We start from the raw sequence: 20472 nt of genomic DNA, 5'->3' as shown, positions 1-20472 counted from the left end.
AGTGCATCTTAATAACTAGGGAGAAGAGCAAGGGTGAATTCATACAAATTTTAGCTGCCCAGTACCACAAAGTACAAATCATGTTTCAGTGGGATTTTTGGACTTACCCATGATAGCTATGGATTACAGGACACACGTCTCTTAGATAACATGTGTGAAAAGAAGTTTAGCAGCACCATAATACAAGCGTTTGCTTTGCAATAGGTCTCGCATTTACGCAAGTTTAAACTATTGATATTGTAAATGACAATGCCTTATATTAATGTTTCAAAAACGAAAACAAAAATAAAAGGCATTGTCATTTGCAATGTCAATAGCTCAAACTCGTGTAAATGCGAGACCTATTGCATTGCAAATGCTTGTTTTTGCGAGTTCCTGCTTTATTCCTGGGGCGGAGAAATGGTAGAAGCCGTTTTAGGTCTAAAATTTAGGGTTATCACTGGTTCTTGTTCTGAAGCAGAGTGACCTGTTAACAACAAGGGGATTTTGCTTAATTGTGCTTTAGCGAACACTCGATTCCTAGGCCATCAATATATACAATAGTATTCTTAGCTTCTAATTACAGATTCTGCTTATAATGCAATCCTGGGCCAATGAGACCTGTAGTCCTGATTTGCCACTTGTCTGCCCCAGAGGATATAAAATTCTGCATGTACCTCACCACCAGCAAAAAGGAGATGGCTCAATATCATAATTTTCTAATCCATTAAGCTCTATCAACTAACACTTTATTTCCCCCCAGGGAGAGCTAACGGGTTTCCCCATTCAGTTTTCTTTTACTTTTAAGTTGGTCATCATCTGGGTACTTTGCTATCAGCATCCTGCCACTCATTTGAATTTTGGCAAGCTTTCTGAAGACTTTTTGACTGTAATACTAGTCCGCAATTCTGCTTTTTTAGTTCTAGGCAGCTTCAATGTATAGTAGATTAGCTCGACAAAGCAGCTGCATTTCTAATGCTTTATTTATTAGTTTTCTTTGTTAGACTTAATTTTTGCCCTTTCGACATGCTCAACTATGATTCTCCTGTAGTTAAAAAACACCGACCTCTGTCTAGCTCCATTTAAATGTAATGTTCCTGCCCCTCAGTCTAAATAGTCCCTCCCTGTTGGCAAGGCTAATGTCAAGCCTGCTTGGCCTAGGCTGGATTCAGAAGTTTCTAGGAGGGTTTTGGAGGATCACAACTATTCATATTTCCATAAGGGAGATAAGGATCATGTCTTGGAGGAAGAAGTAGGCAATTACTGTGAGAAGTTGGCCTGGTATATGCAGTCCACTACTTATAGTGGGCACCTTGCACCAGTCCAAACAACCCTTATTGATGATTAGGTTAAAGACTACCTTTATTGAAAGCTATCCTAGTGGCAGCTATGGAGAGCAGCCTTCAGGCTAAGTCTCGAAGGAATGTAAAGCAGCTTGGTTTACCAGATTATAACCTCCTGAATGACCAAATGAAAGAAGAAACACACAAGGTTTATATAGAAAATATATGTATTTATTACTAAACACTCTCTACTAACCTCTTTATGAGATTAGAGAGCAAGGCACACAATATTACAGTTCTAAAACAACAGTAAATAGCACAATATACAATGGGCCCCAGGGGGAGACCAAACCAAATATTAAGAAAGTGGTATAAGAACCACAACTTGACTAGACACAGTGTGTAGAGCACGTAGAATCGCTGGGACCCCAAGGAACCACCCAAGGTAGTGACACGGGGGACCCACGGGGGACGCGTGCAGTGTGAGAACACAGTCGCGAGCTCAGTACAATCCTATGGGAAAGTCGCGGTTGGAATTTTACAGATTAGGGACACTTAGGAGAGGACTTGGAGCAAACCCTTTTAGACTTAGAAGGTTCTAAGGCCAGCACCCATGAGAGCACCGGAGTACTTGTGTTACCTAGCCCAGGGAAGCGGCGTGCATAGGTGTCAAATGGTGTTGGGAATCTTCGCTGTTTTCAATGGCGAGTTGCTGCAAAGTGCTGCTGCCGTGGAAAGGAAAAGTGTCTGGTGTGATCCAAGCCTGGATCGAAGATGAGACGACCTTGAAAGCAGAGGGGACAGAGTCTGGGTCACTTGCTAGTGTCCAGGGGCACGATAGATGAATGCCCACCGATTCTGGGTGTTTCAGGTGCAATGAGGTGAAGCATGACTCCACTGCCACGGGGACCAGGAGACCTCGACGACGACCACAGTCCGCAGGCGAGCTGTCCCACGAAGGATGTCGAGTGCTGGGGGGTTGGTGTCTGGATTGGAGACCAACAAGCCTTGGCAACAGCAAGAGTAAAAAGGCTTTGGTGTGGACCAGCAAGGTCCTGTGGACTCCCCAAGCGATTGAGAGTCAACGCACGTCTGGAGCAACCAGGTAAGCCCATTGAAAGTTAAAGTGTAGTAAGGAATCCCTTAGTACGTACATACATTGTTAAGTTAGCATAACCACGTTAGAGGTTAGAAAGCCATCTTGCTGCTTTTGCGCACGACACTGCGTCTACATGTTATTGTTTAAACAAACTGCTGACTCGCGCTTTGCCTCACACGAGAGCAATCTGTTGTTACCATCCCGAGCTCTGCGCAGCGACCTTGGTCTGTACATGGTGTAACAAACAGTCTGGGTTGTTAGACAATGCATGTTTTCCACTCTAGGTTGATCGACCCACTATTTAGCCATAACACACAGGCAGCTGCGAATACCTGAAAGTTGGTGCTTTTAATATTGCAGACATCATGTTTAATATTCAGACCGAAGATGAGCCTTCCTGCGAGAAGACTCCTGATGCTCCTGTGATGTGATTTCACTAAGCTGATCTTTGAGGTATGGGGTCCCCTATTCAAGCCTAAGAGACCTTTTATTAGCATAATAATAATATTAGCTTCTTAGTAAAGGGAAGGTGGTAGTATCCACTGTCATTTATAACATGATCACTCCTTTTATATTCTATGGTATTGTAACAATGCTGATGGTTTTAATTATAATCATTTGTCTGCTTGTATTAGCCAAAGTACTGCATCTGAGGACACGTGGTCTATAAAAATAAACTCTTTTTATTTTCACTGTGTCTCTGTTTATTCTTGTTGTGGACTGATGTGAGAATAATATATGAACAGGTATTTCCGATTCCCACCATTCCTGAGAGTACACTGAGTCGCTTGTTCTGGGTTGTCTTTTCATTGGGATCGCCGAGCCAAATCTCGGATAACGAATGGGACACTTATGCTAGCCGGATACTGGGTTCTGGGTTCTGAGGTGAGTTTCTGGTACACCACAATTCACTGAGGTCCTGGGGTTCTACGCATAGTTCTGTGTATAAGCAGAATCCCTGCAACAAAAGTACCTTTCTCAGGGACCCACAAGTAGACGGACAAGGGATCGCAAAGGGACCTCGAGAGGAATCACTAAATATCCGCCCACGGAGCACTCGTGGAGTGTAGGCCAGTAATCTTCGGTGGAATCACTGCTCGGGTGTGGACTACCAGTAGCCCAAACCACAGCCTCAGGGATCACAATAAAAACATATGCTGCAGGAAATGTGCACGGTGTCCAGGGGTTCGGGTTGCACGGTCCCCACGAGGGCATTGGATCTCAGGATTGCTGAGAGCACGGATCGGCCTCGGGGAAGCTTGGAAACCCACCTTCTGTGTTGCAAAGTCTTTGGAGTCCTTCAGGAGCTGCATAGTTGCAAACCGGACAGATGCGTCTTTGGTGCCTGCCTTGCAGGGGAGTAACTCCTTTACTCCAAGGGAGATTCTTCGGTCATCCAACGTCGTGTAGATAGTTGTAGTTCTAGGATTCTGTAGCAGAGTTTCGTCCAGGTAAATCTAAAGTCCTGTAGCCAGGGGTTCCTACTTTATACCCAAGGAAGGGGTGGGACAAACTCTGGGGACCCACCAAGGCGAGGGTCAGGGCAGAGGGGTGGCTACACCCATATCCTTTGTTTAGTTTCGCGCCAGAGCAGGGGCTGGTAGCCCCTGCAACCGGTTTGAGTTGGACTATGCACAGGGACACCAAATGTGCCCCCAGTGCAGACATCAAAACACTCTTGGAGTGCACCCACCATGCCCGGTTCTAGCGGGCACACACAGACAGTTTTTGAGATTATCGCAGCCGCACCTGAGTACTTCACAGGTCTTTAAAAGACCATTTACATGTTAACAAGGCTTTGTTTATTTTGTCACCCCTTCATCTCCACTAGAGACATGGCGAAAGGCGACAAATCCTTTCTTTGGCCGCGGTAACCTTTGCCTACTGTCCTGCTGCGTAGATATTCTTTATCTATGCAGCGCAGGAGAAAAGAAGCTTGTTTATTTTGATTCACCTTTCCCAACCCCTGCAGCTGCTTATCACATCAGGCTGCGACACTAAGTTTGACTAATGGAGTAGGTCAGAGAATGTGTTACTATTTTTTTTTTTTTTAATCTGCACAGGACCAGCAGGACACATACTTTGTGTGTGCTTCATTTAAACAGTTTTTTATCATAATCATGGCCGATGCAGGACAACAATAAGACAATACAAAATGCCCAGATAACGCTGGTGATTAATGATCCTACTGGAGAGCAATCATTTCTCTGTTAGTAAAGTGCAGATGAACTGTATTTTATGTGGAAGCTCAGTGGGTTACTGTCATTGTGCCAGAGATCCTTGTGTTACTTGCAGTTCAGAAGTTACAATCCTAACATAGGACAGTGACCAATGAACTGTCATCAAAGAGCTGCATGCAAACCTGAATGGTATAGTTAGAACTTCTCCAGTCTTTCATTATTCTAATGTTGCTAAAATGAGTATCTTTGGGAAGATATACATTTTTATCAGTAAAGCCAACCCCTAACCACTGGAGTACTCTTTAAATCCTGAGTTTGTGCTTCTCCAGACCAAACCCTCTTAAAATATACTGCCCACCAGTATGGATGACATGTAAAGATGAGGGGCACTGTTGGAGGGTGGCAGTGAGGAAATCCGAGGAGGAGGTAGTGGGAGGGACTATGAAGCGATGAGGGGCACTGTTGGAGGGTGACAGTGAGGGAATCCGAGGAAGAGGTCATGGAGTGGAGGGGGCAGCTAGGGAGAGATGAGGGACACTGCTGGAGGGTGGTAGTGAGGGATTCTGAGGAGAAGGTCATGAGGGGAGGGGCTACAGAGAAATGAGGGGCACTGGTGAAGGGTGGCAGTGAGGGAATCCGAGGAGGAGGTCATGAGGGGGAGGGTCTATGGGGAGATGAGGGGCACATGTGGCGTAATGCAGTGAGGGTATCCGAGGAGGAGGTCAATAGAAGGGCCATGTAGGGATGAGGGGCCCTGGTGGAAGGTGGTAGTAAAGGTATTTACGGAGAAAGAGGTTATTGGTGCGGCACCAACAAAGACTTTCGCATCAGCGCTAAAGCCGGCCCTGTCATGGCTTTTCTGTTTTTGTTAATTTAATTAGCAGTCGGGTCGTAAGGGCTACTGTGGAACATACTTTAAAGTGCGTGCTAATTATATTTACTGCGATATTCAATGTTTTAAGATTGAAGGTGACTTTACTAATGTTTTTACCGGGAAAAATTAAAGTGGAGCCAGATGGTGCCTGATTTGGGGCTGGGGCCCAAGGTCATCTGTGAGATAAGGTGCACTGGAGAGGAGTAGTGGATAATCAAGCCTGCAAGGGAGTGAGTTGCAGAGTCTGGGGTCAGGTGGAGGTAGTAATGAAGAGGGATCCTCCATGAAGGCTCGAACAGAGGGAGCCCAAGTAGTGTCACTTGCCTGATACTACCACCTCAGAAAATTACAGAGAAAAAACAGTTTTTGAGAGTGATAATATTTAGAAAGAGATTTGGAAAAGAGTGCTTTTTACTTGGCCAGCTCCAATACACTAAAGCCTGTCTGGGAGGTGGTCACACCTCCCTGTGACAGGAAACCTATTGTCCAGCCTCCCCTGCCGGAGATTCATCCAGCAGCAGGAGGGCAGACTCGTGTCTGTGGCTGGCAGAATCCATTTTGTGATGCCAGGGTTCTGTGAAGCTGGTACCGGGGGTACCGGTGTAGTCATATTTCTCCCTCTAGTAGGGTGGAATCATATCTCCGCTGCCAGTTACTGGCAGGGATGTATGATTCCAAGGTGTTTGACACCAAACACAACATGTTTCCATGCAGCCATTCCAAAGTTCGCATTTACCGTGAGGTTATAATGCACTTATGAGTATATGGTTTGGCTGCATCACAAACAACATCGGAATAGAGGTTCCGAAGGCTGCAGAGGGGCTCTGATCATGCATGGGCACCCTCTCACATAAAACCCAGCACCCTGCCTTCAGGATTGATAAGGCCTGCAATAGGGGTGACTGATAGGTTTAGATGTGCAGTGATATGGATAGGTATAGTGAACCTATATCTAAGGAAGGGGTGCATACACCACCTTACACAGGCTGCCATAGCAGATCTGTTGTGTCATTTTGAAGGGTCTCCCAGGGGTGGCATAATACATGCTGCAGCCCCTGAGAGGCCTCTGGGGTACCTATGCCCTGGGTATATAGTATACCATAAACTAAGGACTTATAAGGGTGCCCCAGAATCCAAACTGTGGTGTACCTAAAGTACATATAATCAATTTAATGAGGAAGCAGCTAGGCTGGGGTCCTGGATAGCAGGATCCCAGCCAGACTAAAGTCGAACACCAGTGAAGCATGAGCAAAAAGTGGGGGTAACTATAAGAAGGGGGGCGTGGCTTGACGCACAGCAAGATGGCAGCGTAATATTGCGGCTCTGCCGACCACAGACACGATCCTGCAACAATCCTGCTTCCCTGTAGCCATCGGCCCTACTACATTGCAGCATCTAACGCCCTGACTCTGGGGTGCTGTGCGGCGGTGAAATTGCGGCAATCAAAGACAGTAACACTGCGATGATCGGCAGCCTCATCTGACGTGGCGCTCGAGACAAGATGGCGGCCTCCATGTCCGGAGCCTGGTGAGTCGGGAGCCGGGACTCATATAACAACCGGATCGGCTGAATCGCTGCTGACAACCGACAATAAGACCGCCTATCTCGCAAGGTGCCTCGGCGGCCACAGATAAAGAAGTAGCGTACAGCCTTCCTGCTGCCGATAAGTTCTGTGACCGGTATCCGAGTTGCGTGTGCCGCGGCCCGGACGCGCCAAGGTGAGCGGCGCGGGTTGGGGGCCGCTCTGGGATAGTCATCGTAGGTGCGAGACAGTGTGAAGCGGGTCGGGGCAGGCCCCACACAAGAGACGCTGTAACCCCCAATCAGACACACAGGCTGAAAATACGCATTACTCTAGTGGGGAAACATACAGGACGGTACTGTAGTAACTGCTGGGCCCCGTACTTTGCAACTAGACGATCGCGTGGCGACATTGGCAGCCGGACAGAGTGTAGATAAAGCACCGAGGCGAATCCTCATAATCTGCTAAGACTAGTCGGCTCGCCGACTGCGCTGCGCAAAATACGCACACTGCAGACCTTGCTCTTGACAACCAAGGGGGATATCCTGCATACTGCCCACTTCCCTGATCCCCCTCAGATACTGTACAGTACTCACACACTACGCCGAACTCTTCTAACTGGCGGTGAAGCCCCGTGAACGTGCGATGTGACCGGAGGTTCCGCCTGGCGGGTACTAATAGATGGCACATAAAAGCATCAGCGCTTTGGTCACAACTGGCAGTAATCACCCCACGTGGCACTCTATGCTCCCCTCATCACATTCCACACTGGTGGCAGGGACTGCACCATCGGAGGAAAACTCTGCATCGCGACATAAGCTGCGCACTGCTGCCACGAAATAGGGAAACCCGATAAAAATCAGCCGCGGCTCACATTCGAACTGTGTAAATCTGGTAAACCCCAGCACGCTTCGGACTCAGAGCTTGAGGGTGCCACCCCAACTTCGACCACGCTGGAAAAAATCCTTAGCGGCTATCCATATGAGCCTACAGTCCATCAACGACAATATGGAGGCGCTAAACGGTCGCATTGACAGCATTTCAGCCAAACTTGATAAACAAGGATTACGACTTGGTGAGGCGGAGCAACGCATTTCTAATACAGAGGATGGCCTCCAGAAAATTGAAAAGAAGACATCGGATATGGAATAAGCCCTAGCAGTCATTCAAGCAAAGAATGAGGACCTCTAAGCGCGCTCACGGCACAATAATATACGCATTTTGGGACTTCCAGAATCAACCAATGTCGGACGTCTGGAGACCTATGTCGAAACCATGCTCCGGGAGCTCTGTGGAGAAGACAAGCTGTCCCGTATGTTCATAGTAGAGAGAGCCCACCGCTCGTTAGCAGCGCAGCCGTCCCCAGGAGCACCGCCCAGACCGATTATTGCCCGCTTGCTTAATTAGAGAGACAGAGACACTATACTTCGGATATCAAGACAAAAAGGAAACGTCATTTATCAAGGAAACGCCCTCTCCTTCTGTCCGGATTTTACAGCATCCGTGCAAGCAGCACGAAAAGAATTTCAAACAACCAAGAAAATCTTGTTCGCCGAAAAGATTCCCTATGCCATGCTGTACACTGCGCGATTACGGATCGGAACTGAGGATAAAGCTAAAATCTTCGTAAATCCTAAACGGCCTTGGATTATGCGAAAATGATTTGGCGCAAAAAAACACAGTCCCCCACCACCTCAGATGTGGATGATTGATTGGACTGTGAAAAAGCAGATCACTACACCATGATGGTCGAACCTGCCGTGGATCTCATAGGGCACTCTGCCCCGATCTAGTTCCTCGAGCCTTTATAAATACATGACTCTCAGTTGAACGTATCCTTAATACTTTCAGCTATGAGACCCCAAAAGCTGACGTACCTAAATATCTCTATTCCTATATTTTTTTATGTACAAGACACTGGAATGTCGCACACACTTCTCGATTGTTTGGCCTTAACGGTGGCTCAGGTGTTCTATATCAACAATCGTTGGTCACCTCCCCAATTTAGCGGGAGAATGGGTGTGTCGCTATGACCCCGTGAATGGGTGTACCCCACATCACTGTATTAACGTTGTTGTTTCTGTTGGGGTTGGCTAGGGGCAATGGGTATGGCTTTAGCAATGTTGGGGTGCTGAAGTGGGAGGGGGTGTAGTAAGGTTATTATCATTATGGCACGATGTGATCGTACGAATACACAGGTGAAGGTTGCGTATAGGGTGGATTATATGGACGCAATTTGTATCTCTTCTTTGCTTTTCTATCTTTGCATTATTTAACAACCAACGGCTCTTGCGAGGACGTAGACATGAGCTTTCGCAGTACACTGTGAGGATTTCTAATATGACTCTATATTTATATGCTGTTATGCTATGTAACGATTATTATGAGCATATAGGGCCTACTTATCACTCATCTTCAGGCAAACTTAGGTACATATATGATGCACATTGATTACAACTGCCGGACGTGGAATGTACGGGGCCTTAATACCCCCCAAAAAATACGTCAAGTGCTTGCCTATCTAGACATACACAAAGCTCAAATAGCCCTGTTACAAGAAACGCATTTAACCAAGTTATCAGAAACCAGAATAGCGGCCAAATGGGCTGGGTATAGATTAGCCTGGTCATATTCTGCATATGCCAGGGGAGTCCCGATACCGTTTAAAAGGGGGTTGCCATTTACAGCCCTTAAAGAGTACATTGATGATGAGGGCAGATGCGCAATGATTCATGGGAAATTGGGGCAAAATATGATCACCATCATTAACATTTATGGCCCTTTGGTGGATGACCCACACGTAGTTATCCGAATGCTAGCAGAGCTACGAACATGGCCGGATGCAGCCATACTATGGAGGGGAGATTTTAACATGCATTTGGATCCCGCCAAAGATAGGTCGAACCCACATGGTGCATGCACTATAAAGTCGCTCAGTGCATACGCAATGCTATGTTAGAGATGGGACTGGTGGATGCTTGGAGACTACGAAATGACACAGTGAAGATAGGCGCACACATCACACCTGCTTATAATACATGGTCCAGACTGGATTACTGGCTACTAAATGAAGAAAGTAACAACTGGGTTGCTGACATAACCCTACTTCCGCGTACATTATCTGACCACAGTCCAGTGAAGTTAAGTATTAGCATACCTACCTCCGTCCACCGCCCGTTCGCATGGCGTTTCAGAGCTGACGCCTTATTGGACCCTATTTATAACGACACCATAAGGAAGGCGATAGAACAATTTTTTTAACTAAATGTGGGGACTGTGGACAGTGCGGCCACGTTATGGGAAGCCTTCAAGGTTACGGTAAGAGGGGCGTGCATAAGCACTGCAGCCGGTATCTTGAAAGACATCCAAGGCCAAAATTGAAAAAACACTGGCAACCATGGAATGCGATTACACGACCAACCCTGATAGTGCTACACTGGCGCATATTCAAGAAAAATTACAAGAATATCACAAACTGGCAGACACAGAAATCCGTAATTTATCACGCCGACATGTTGCGTGGGCGTACGGTGAGGGAGGCCGGCCAGGCAGTCAGCTAGCTGCCAAACTCAAATTCCGTAGCAAACACTGTCCCATAACGAAAATAGTAGACGCACAAGGGGAAGAATACTATACATCTCAGGGGATAGTTGCCCAATTTAGATCCTGTTACTCCACGTTATATATGTCACGTGGGAGCACGGATGAAACAACACACGATGACTATTTCTCTCATATAGCCTGTGCCTGGTTGGCGGATGGTCATCGAGACTATCTCAGCCAACCTATTGGTGAGGATGATATTAAAACAGCGATCCGAGCTTTACCAAATAAAAAGGGCCCTGGGCCAGATGGACTCACAGCTGAGTTTTATAAGGAATATGCTGGCCTATTAGCGCCATATCTACGGGGGGTATATGCAGAGGCCCATGAAACGAGTATACTCCCCCCATCACTAAGACAATCCTTTATTATCACCTTACATAAAAAAGACAAACCCCCTTCCCGATGTGACTCATACCGTCCCTTGTCACTAATTAATTTGGATGCCAAAATACTAGCAAAAATACTGGCCACTCGTCTCAATTCCCTAATGACCTGCCTGGTTCTTCTGGATCAATCTGGCTTTATACCGGAACGCTCTACATCACATAATGGAGCTATATGTTTTACATCTTGAAGTGAATGGGATTCCCGACAATGTTCATGCGTTGGGTACAACTGCTATACACAGAACCCACGGCAAGGGTCCGTGTAGGAGGCCTTACTTCCGAACCTCTGGCCATCAATAGAGGCGCTCGTCAGGATTGTCCCTTATCACCACTACTTTTTGCTATTGCGCTCGAGCCCTTGGCCTGTGTAATTCGGCAGCGACACAGGGAGTCAGCGCTTAATTTTAACCTTCGGCCCGTCGGCATATCATTATATGCAGACGACATGGTGCTTTTTGTTCCTGAGCCCTATAACTATTTATCTCCATTACTGCGGGAATACATTCGCTTCGGTTTATTTTCTGGACTTTTAATTAACTGGGATAAATCGGTGGTTATACCTCCGACGACCTTCACTAAGCCTCTGCAAATGGAATACCCATTGATTTGGTCTGCAGATCCTGTGCAATATTTGGGGGTGTGGGTACATCATGACCCGGAGATTGTAATTAGAGAAAATTATGGCACAGCATGCACGACACTAGAAACTCAGGTTGATAGATGGTCCTCTTTGCCCCTCTCCTTGCCGGACCGCATAGCCATTATTGAAATGTTTGTGCTGCCGCGATTTCTTTATCTATTCAATAACATACCGATTACACTACCGAAGCAACTATTCCACACTATTCGCACTCAATTATTAAAACTGATTTGGAATGGCAGACAGGCTATGGTGAATTGGCATGCGCTCACTTTAGATTATGCGCATGGGGGTTTTTGTGCACCAGATTTATATGTCTATTACTTGTGTGCGCAAGCCCAATATGCGTACCATTGGTACAACCCGCACGCCTCCACGCCCCACGTGGCAGTGGAAGACGGAGATGCCTATCCCGTCCCACTGGCTGGAATACTAACACATACACGTAGAGGTAATCCGCGGACGGAAATTAATCCGATAGACACCACTATTGCCGCTTGGCAGACTATTGGTAAATTGACAAGGAAACTCCTGTTATATGCCCCAGCACTGCCCCTTGAACACCACGCTTCCTTGTCTGTGACTCAAGATAGTGGGGCGATCCGCTCGCTACAAATGGTGGGTATACAACAAATGCAGGATATCTATATAGAGGGTCACTTCCTTACCAATGAAGACCTCCAATACATCACAAATACCTCAATACTGTTTCAGTTCACCGTCCATAGATTGAAACAAGCGCTTAAAGCCCATTACAGCTCATTCCCTGAAGAACCTCCCACACTACATTCACTCTAACTTCTATTGGTAGCATCCTCCAAGCCCAAACTAGTGACTAAACTGTATAAGACGGTACACTCTGAGATGGTGGGGGCTGAGGATGACAGTCTAGCCAGATGGAATAGTGCACTAGATCCTCAACTGAGCCCAACTGACTGGGAACACATATGCACACTGACGGGTAAACTAACCCCAAATGGCAATCTCAGAATTATCCACTTCAAGCACATCCACCAGGTATACCACAAGCCCTTGAAACTGTTCAAAATGGGGCTCCGGGATACTAGTGAATGCAAAAGGTGTCATCAACTGGATGCAGACTTCTGTTACTTGGCGTAGCACTGTGAGGCTGTTGCTAAATTCTGGTCTGCAGTAGTAAAGTGTTTGCAGAATATATCTAATCAACAATTTCAAAGTACACCTGCTGTATGTTTACTGAGCTATGTGCCTCATATTAAGGGAGCAGTAGGGAAATTCTTACGGGCTGCTTTGCTGCTAGCAAAACATCGAATAGCGATGACGTGGGTGTGAGAAGTTGGCCTGATGTATGATGTCACTAGTTCTAGTGTATACCTTATATCAGTCCAAAAAACCCTTATGGTGATTGGTTGTAAAGTCAACCTTATAGACCAGCTATCCTAGTGGTAGCATGGACAAGAGCAGTCTTAGGCTAAACTCTGAATGGCATGTGAAGCCAGCTGTGATACCATATATAATCCCTTGAATACCAAATGAAAGGACACCACAACAGATATATATATAAAATAAAGTGTATTTATTCTAGTCAAACCCTCAGCACTCTTTATGAGATTAGAGGTAAGTACAACACAGTCTTATTTAAGCATACATTAAGTCACACAGGTAAGTAATACAGTTAGGCCCTAGGGGCCACGCAAACCATATACTAAAGAAGTGGTATAAGGACCACTGTCACGGAAATAGAATAGGCCTAGGCCTAGGGAATCGCTGGGGCTACACTACACTACCAACAGTTAGGAAGTGGGAGGCCCACGGGATTCAGGTGCAGAGTGGAAACACTCACGCGTAATGCGTATAGTCGATAGAAATAGTACAGTTTTGAAATAAGCAGTTTAAGGACACTTCTGAAGCAGCTAGCGATTCGAGACTCGGAAACTAGACCCTAGGATAGTCACTACCCTTGTGAGCACCGAAGTACCCAAGTTACCTAGCCCACGGGCTGCGGGTGCATAGGTGTGAACTTGCGTCGGGTTTCGTCGTGGACTTCTATGGATGCCTGAAGGAAAGTTGCTGACAGGCGGTCAGTGCAGAGTGTCCGGTGGATCCCAAGGCCGGGATCAAGAAGGAAGGGTACCTGCAAGCAGAAGGGACAGAGTCAAGGTCACTAGCCAGTGACCACGTGGAACCAGGAAGGAACCAGGCGATGTCGTGAAGATTGCAGGTGAAGGGTGAAGCTTGTCGCTACAGCCACGGATACCAGGAGACGCCGAGGACGACCAGGACCAGGAGGCGAGCTGTCCCACGAAGGCTCTTGCTGTCGGCGGCGTCGAAGTCGAACTAGGACTCACCAAGCCTTGGTAAGCGGAACCCACGAAGAACGGAGGACTTGCTTCTGGTGCAGACCAGAAAGGTCTGGAATGCTTCTCTTTTGCAAAGAAGCGGGAGCCAGTCTGGAGGAGCCAAACCAGCAGTGAAGATTTCAAGGTGTGTCGTCACAAAGGCCGCTAGCCAACGGGCAAGCAACTGGACAGACGCGGCAAGCAGGAAAATGCAGAAGGGCCCCACGCAGGACTCGTGGAGTGTGGGGGGCTGATCTTCGGTGCAGATGGTGCTTGGGGTTGGGGCTTCTCAATCCCCGGTGCACAACTTCGAGGGTACCTCAGAAGCTGCGCTGGAAGATACTCACCACCTTTCCCAGGTAGCCGGTCCCACGTCTCTCGTCGCCTCCACGGATCTCAGCTCGGCTGTGGATGTGGATCAGGGTCGGAGAAGTCTGGAAGTCAAGGCTCTGGTCGGGCTCTGCAGTCGGTCCCTCGTAGAACTTCAGCAAAGCAAAGGGTAGTCTCTTGATGGTGCCTGTTTGCACAGGGTAGCCACTCCTTGGCCACAAGGGAGATTCTTCAGTCTTCTTCTTTCGTCGAATGTCGAAGGTCCAGAGTTTCTGTTCAAGTTGCAGGTTCAGGATAATCTAATCTCCTGGGGCCCAGCTACCACACTTATACTAATCTGGGGGGCTGGGTTGCCTGCTAGGTCACGCCTTATGGGTGGGACCTGGGAGGGGGGTGGTTACACCCCCTTCCCTTTGTCCAGTTTCGCGCCAGGACTGGGGCTGGAGTGCCCCAGCACCGGTTTGGACTGGACTATGCATGGGACACCTTGTGTGCCCCAGGCATGTCTCATTCCTTTCAGCCCTCCCTGCCCCAATACACTAAAGTCTGTCTGTGGAGGTGCTAGCACCTCCCCAAGCAGGAAACCTATTGTCCAAGCCTCCCTTGCCGGGATCACTCCCAGCAGCAGGAGGTCAGACTCGTGTCTGTGGCAGCAGCATCCATTTTGTGATGCTGAGGCTTTGGTTAGAGTTAAACAGCAAAGTAGGATTTTAACATGTCTCTCCCTCTAGAAGGGGGGAATAATATCCTCATCACCAGAAATGGTATGGGGGTATTATTCCAAAGTGTTAGACACCTTACACGACATGTTTTGATAAAGCCAAACCATAGTTACCATAACCGTTTAAGATTATAAGGCACTTTAAGAGTATATGGTAGGCTATATCATAGAACAGCTATAAGGACATGGTCCCGGAAGCTGCAGACAGGCTCACCTCATGCTAGAGCACCATCTCACATGTTACCAAGCACTCTGCCTCCAGGATTGTTAAGGCCTGCCATAGGAGTGGCTGATAGGTACACATGTGTCTATTTTAAGGGTAGATATAGGTATACTATATCTAAGCAAGGGGTGATTACACGACCTTGCCCCAGCTGAGTGATCAGCCAGTTGTGTCTGATTGGAAGGCCAGACCAGGGGTGGCATAATACATGCTGCAGCCCCTGGGAGGCCTAGGGTACACCTATGCCCTGGGTACCTAGGGTACACTGTACAGGGTCCAATAAGGTGATCCTTACCAATTGTGTATGTACCTAGGGTACATGGAGTCCATTTTAAAGAGAGAGCAGACAGCCTGAGACCCTGAATGGCAGGATTTCAGGCCAACTAAGTCGAAAAACCAGCCAGACACTAGGCAAAAAGTTGGGGGTAACCATAGTCAGATATCCACCTTCCTACACAACCCCCCCCCCCAAACGAAAGGAGATAAGGCTGTCCTTGACCAGGTAAGCCTATATTGCCTAAGTGGCCATATAAGGAAGAACCAGCACTGGCATGGTTACCCCCTGTCTCATGGTCCACTAAGCAATCCCTCATCCTAAAGGTATCATAGGGTCTCCACCATAGGGAATCTCTACCTTGGGTGTGTCTTTGCAAAGTAAAAGGCTGGTGTTGAGATGGAGTACTGAAGTGAGTGTCCTCAAAGTGAGGCCTCAGCTTCCTCCAATCATCCTCCACCATGGATGCCTTTCTTTCTTTAACTGAGTTGCACTGTGCTCTCAGGGTCAGCCTCTGGCTACCTAAAGCTGGAGGCTGGGTCCCTTTTGTGGGTTTACTGGAGGGACAGGTCAGGTTTGGGGCCCTAAGGTCCCATGTTTGCCTGTGCCCAACAGAATCCCTCTGGGGGAGGTCCCTTACTACCTGTAAAGGGGATCCCTCAGGAATGTTTTTAACCAGCACCTGGCTAGGGCTACTAGCCAGGCAATTCTCATTCTTTTGATGGGGGGTTCTTGTGGACAGGGGCCCTCTTGGGGTCCACTGGCCTCCCTGACCTCTGCAGCCCTGGGCTGACTGAGGCAGGGTAGAGAGAGGCAGGCTACCTGCACCAGACTGGGTCCCACCTTGGAAGGGGCCACTGACATCAGAGGCTCTGCCAGGCCAGGCCTGGCTACCTCTGGGGCAGTTCCTTCACAAGGGGTGAGGTCAGATCCCTGAGGAGGCTGACCTTTTCCTAATGTCTGGGGAGAGGAAGACTTTTCTTCCTCTCCACTACTCTCTGTTTGTGTGGAGTGATCCATAGTTTCAGGCTTCACTACACCTATATCAGTCTAAGTATGGACTGAGACCATTACAGTCCTGCCAACCTTTTCAGGGCGGCACTGTGTTTGAGCTGTGACTGTCACAGCTCTGCCAGTCTCTACAGGGAAGTCTGTCTTTGCCTGGGCGGTGGCTACCACTGCCCTTCCAACCTTTTCAGGGAGGAAATCTACTTGGACAGGGGTTGTGGCTGGCACAACCCCACTACCCTTTTGTGAAAGGCCTACCATTCTAGAATGGGTGTCTTGTTCAACTCCAGCCCAAGCTGAGAGTTCTAAGTCATTCCCCAGTAAGCAGTCCACAGGCAAGGTTGGAGACACTGCCACACTTTTAGGGCCAGTGACACCTCCCCAGCTGAGACATACCTCTGCCATGGGATGACTGTTCTGTTTGCCATCAATGTTAGTTACCTGGTATGAGAGACTAGGCAAAAGCTGCTCAGAGGGAACTAGCCTATGGGCCACCATAGTGATGCTAGCTCCAGTGTCTCTGTAGGCCTCAGCTTTTCTACCATTGATGTAGGGCTCCTGTCTGTACCTACCCAAAGTGTTGGGACAGGTAGTGAAGTTGGCAAACCCCATGCCACCATCACAGACAAGAGTAGCTGCTGTAGGGGAATTGGCTAAGCCAGAGTCCCCCTGTGTTCCCCAAGAAAACCCAACCAAATTTTTGGGGGCACTCCCACCACCTGGGGGATTACTGCTGACAGTAATAGGTGGTGTGACAGGAGTAGTTGGAGGAACAGTTTTGTTTTTAGCCTTTGGGCAACTGCTGTCAGTTTTCCAATGCCCAGGAGTTTTACACTCATGGCAGTAAGGCTTTTTAACTGTGGTAGAGGAGGGAGCTTGGGACCCACCACCCTGTGTGGAGTTTTGGGGCCCTGAGGAAGATTTCTCTTTTGTTTTATCCCCACCCTTCTCTTGAGGCTTGGTGTTATCTTTCTTTTGGTCACCACCCTGATTTTTAGGCCTAATCCTGGTCCTGACCCATTTATCTGCCCTCTTTCCCAATTCTTGGGGAGAGGTCAAATCTGAGCCTACCAGGTGTTGATGGAGAAGCTGGTTCTGACAATTACTAAGGATCTGCTCCCTCATAATCAAGTTGTACAATCCTGTATAGTCCTGCACCGTGCTGCCAGTTAACCAACCCTCCAAAGCCTTAGTGGCACAATCCACAAAATCAGACCAGTCCTGTGTCTGTGTCTTCTGGGTGTCTCTGAACAACAACCTATATTGCTCAGTGGTTAAGCCAAACCCATCTATCAGAGCACTCTTCAGGACTTTGTAATTGTCAGCATCCTCATCACTAACTGTGAGGAGCTTGTCTCTACCTTTGTCAGAAAAGGAGAGCCACAAGATAGCTGCCCACTGACTCTGGGGTACCTGCTGTACTTTGCAGGCCCTCTCCAAAGCAGTCATCCACTTGTGGATGTCATCCCCATTCTTGTATGGGGGGGACTATCTTGCTTAGGTTTCTATGGTCATAAGACCTATCCCTATCTCTAGGAATGTTGCTGCCACCAGTGGGTTCTGACCCACACAATTTTTGCTCTCTGGCCAGAGCAAGCTTCTCGTTGGCAAGGGCAAGTTCTTCCCTTTCAATCCTCAGATTGGCTTCCCTCATTCTGGCCTGATGCTCTCTCCTCTGGGGGGAAGTCATCCCCCTGTGGGATGAAGAATTGGAGCTTCTTGAGTGATAGGAGTGGAGAGAGTCCCCTGAGGGAGATCTACCCCTCCTATCTCTCTTTTTAAGATTACTTGGGGGCCTGTAAGGGAAGCTCCCATGCAAGCTTAAGTTAGCCTGACTAAGTCTTCTGAATGGGGTCTTGCTACCTCCCTCTTCCTCTGAGGTCTCTTCTAACTCATCTGTATCAGTTAAGTCAGGGGTCTCTTCTGTGGAGGGGAGGCCCTTATCTACAGCTATGGCACCATACTTGGCAGCTCTTTCAGCATCATAGGCCTCCAGAAGCTCCACTAGCTGTCTAAGGGTAGGGTTGGAACCCTGTTTTAATCTCCTGGAGGTACAGAGTTGTCTCATCTCCTGGAAAGTGAATGCATCATATCTAGAGGGAATCTGTCATGGATTCTCCTCTCCTGAGGGAGTATCAGTGTGATCTCCATTCAGGGACATGATTCTAGTGAGGGTGTGGTGTGTGCACCTACCTACACTAGTTGTATCTACTAAACCTCTCTAGTAGTTGTAGTCAGGGTGTGCTAGGCCCTTCAACCTACAACAACTAAGTCCAGTAGGACTTAAGTATTTATAATCTATGTTATATGTACCTAAACAATATCTGTGTGATCTTTCAATTTAGTATCTCAAGATTACAATGGTATTACAACAGCAAGCTCAGATCCCAACCGCTGCTCACCAATGTGAGAAGTTGGCCTGATGTATGATGTCACTAGTTCTAGTGTACACCTTATATCAGTCCAAACAACCCTTATGGTGATTGGTTGTAAAGTCAACCTTATAGACCAGCTATCCTAGTGGTAGCATGGACAAGAGCAGTCTTAGGCTAAACTCTGAATGGCATGTGAAGCCAGCTGTGATACCATATATAATCCCTTGAATACCAAATGAAAGGACACCACAACAGATATATATATAAAATAAAGTGTATTTATTCTAGTCAAACCCTCAGCACTCTTTATGAGATTAGAGGTAAGTACAACACAGTCTTATTTAAGCATACATTAAGTCACACAGGTAAGTAATAGAGTTAGGCCCTAGGGGCCACGCAAACCATATACTAAAGAAGTGGTATAAGGACCACTGTCACGGAAATAGAATAGGCCTAGGCCTAGGGAAACGCTGGGGCTACACTACACTACCAACAGTTAGGAAGTGGGAGGCCCACAGGATTCAGGTGCAGAGTGGAAACACTCACACGCAATGCGTATAGTCGATAGAAATAGTACAGTTTTGAAATAAGCAGTTTAAGGACACTTCTGAAGCAGCTAGAGAGTTGAGACTCGGAAACTAGACCCTAGGATAGTCACTACCCTTGTGACCACCGAAGTACCCAAGTTACCTAGCCCACGGGCTGCGGGTGCATAGGTGTGAACTTGCGTCGGGTTTCGTCGTGGACTTCTATGGATGCCTGAAGGAAAGTTGCTGACAGGCGGTCAGTGCAAAGTGTCCGGTGGATCCCAAGGCCGGGATCAAGAAGGAAGGGTACCTGCAAGCAGAAGGGACAGAGTCAAGGTCACTAGCCAGTGACCACGTGGAACCAGGAAGGAACCAGGCGATGTCGTGAAGATTGCAGGTGAAGGGTGAAGCTTGTCGCTGCAGCCACGGGTACCAGGAGATGTCGAGGACGACCAAGACCAGGAGGCGAGCTGTCCCACGTAGGCTCTTGCTGTCGGCGGCGTCGAAGTCGAACTAGGACTCACCAAGCCTTGGCAAGCGGAACCCACGAAGAACGGAGGACTTGCTTCTGGTGCAGACCAGAAAGGTCTGGGGTGCTTCTCTTTTGCAAAGAAGCGGGAGCCAGTCTGGAGGACCCAAACCAGCAGTGAAGATTTCAAGGTGTGTCTTCACAAAGGCCGCTAGCCAACGGGCAAGTAACCGGACAGACGCGGCAAGCAGGAAAATGCAGAAGGGCCCCACGCAGGACTCGTGGAGTGTGGGGGGCTGATCTTCGGTGCAGATGGTGCTTGGTGTTGGGGCTTCTCAATCCCCGGTGCACAACTTCGAGGGTACCTCAGAAGCTGCGCTGGAAGATACTCGCCACTTTTCCCAGGTAGCCGGTCCCACGTCTCGCGTCGCCTACACGGATCTCAGCTCGGCTGTGGATGTGGATCAGGGTCGGAGAAGTCTGGAAGTCAAGGCTCTGGTCGGGCTCTGCAGTCGGTCCCTCGTAGAACTTCAGCAAAGCAAAGGGTAGTCTCTTGATGGTGCCTGTTTGCACAGGGTAGCCACTCCTTGGCCACAAGGGAGATTCTTCAGTCTTCTTCTTTCGTCGAATGTCGAAGGTCCAGAGTTTCTGTTCAAGT

At 48.1% G+C, this 20472-nt stretch overlaps 1 protein-coding gene across 1 annotated transcript in view; it reads right to left on the bottom strand.

Annotated features, from left to right (window-relative positions):
- HSF5 (heat shock transcription factor 5) overlaps positions 1-20472 on the bottom strand; it is a 1208320-nt gene that overhangs the window by 270926 nt on the left and 916922 nt on the right. The gene's annotated exons all lie outside the window — the stretch shown is intronic.

Source organism: Triturus cristatus, chromosome 3_2, assembly GCF_964204655.1.
Source record: "Triturus cristatus chromosome 3_2, aTriCri1.1, whole genome shotgun sequence".
Classification (NCBI taxonomy): Eukaryota; Metazoa; Chordata; class Amphibia; order Caudata; family Salamandridae; genus Triturus; species Triturus cristatus.
Note: the sequence above shows the minus strand (reverse complement) of the source record. Positions and strands in the feature narration are given on the sequence as shown.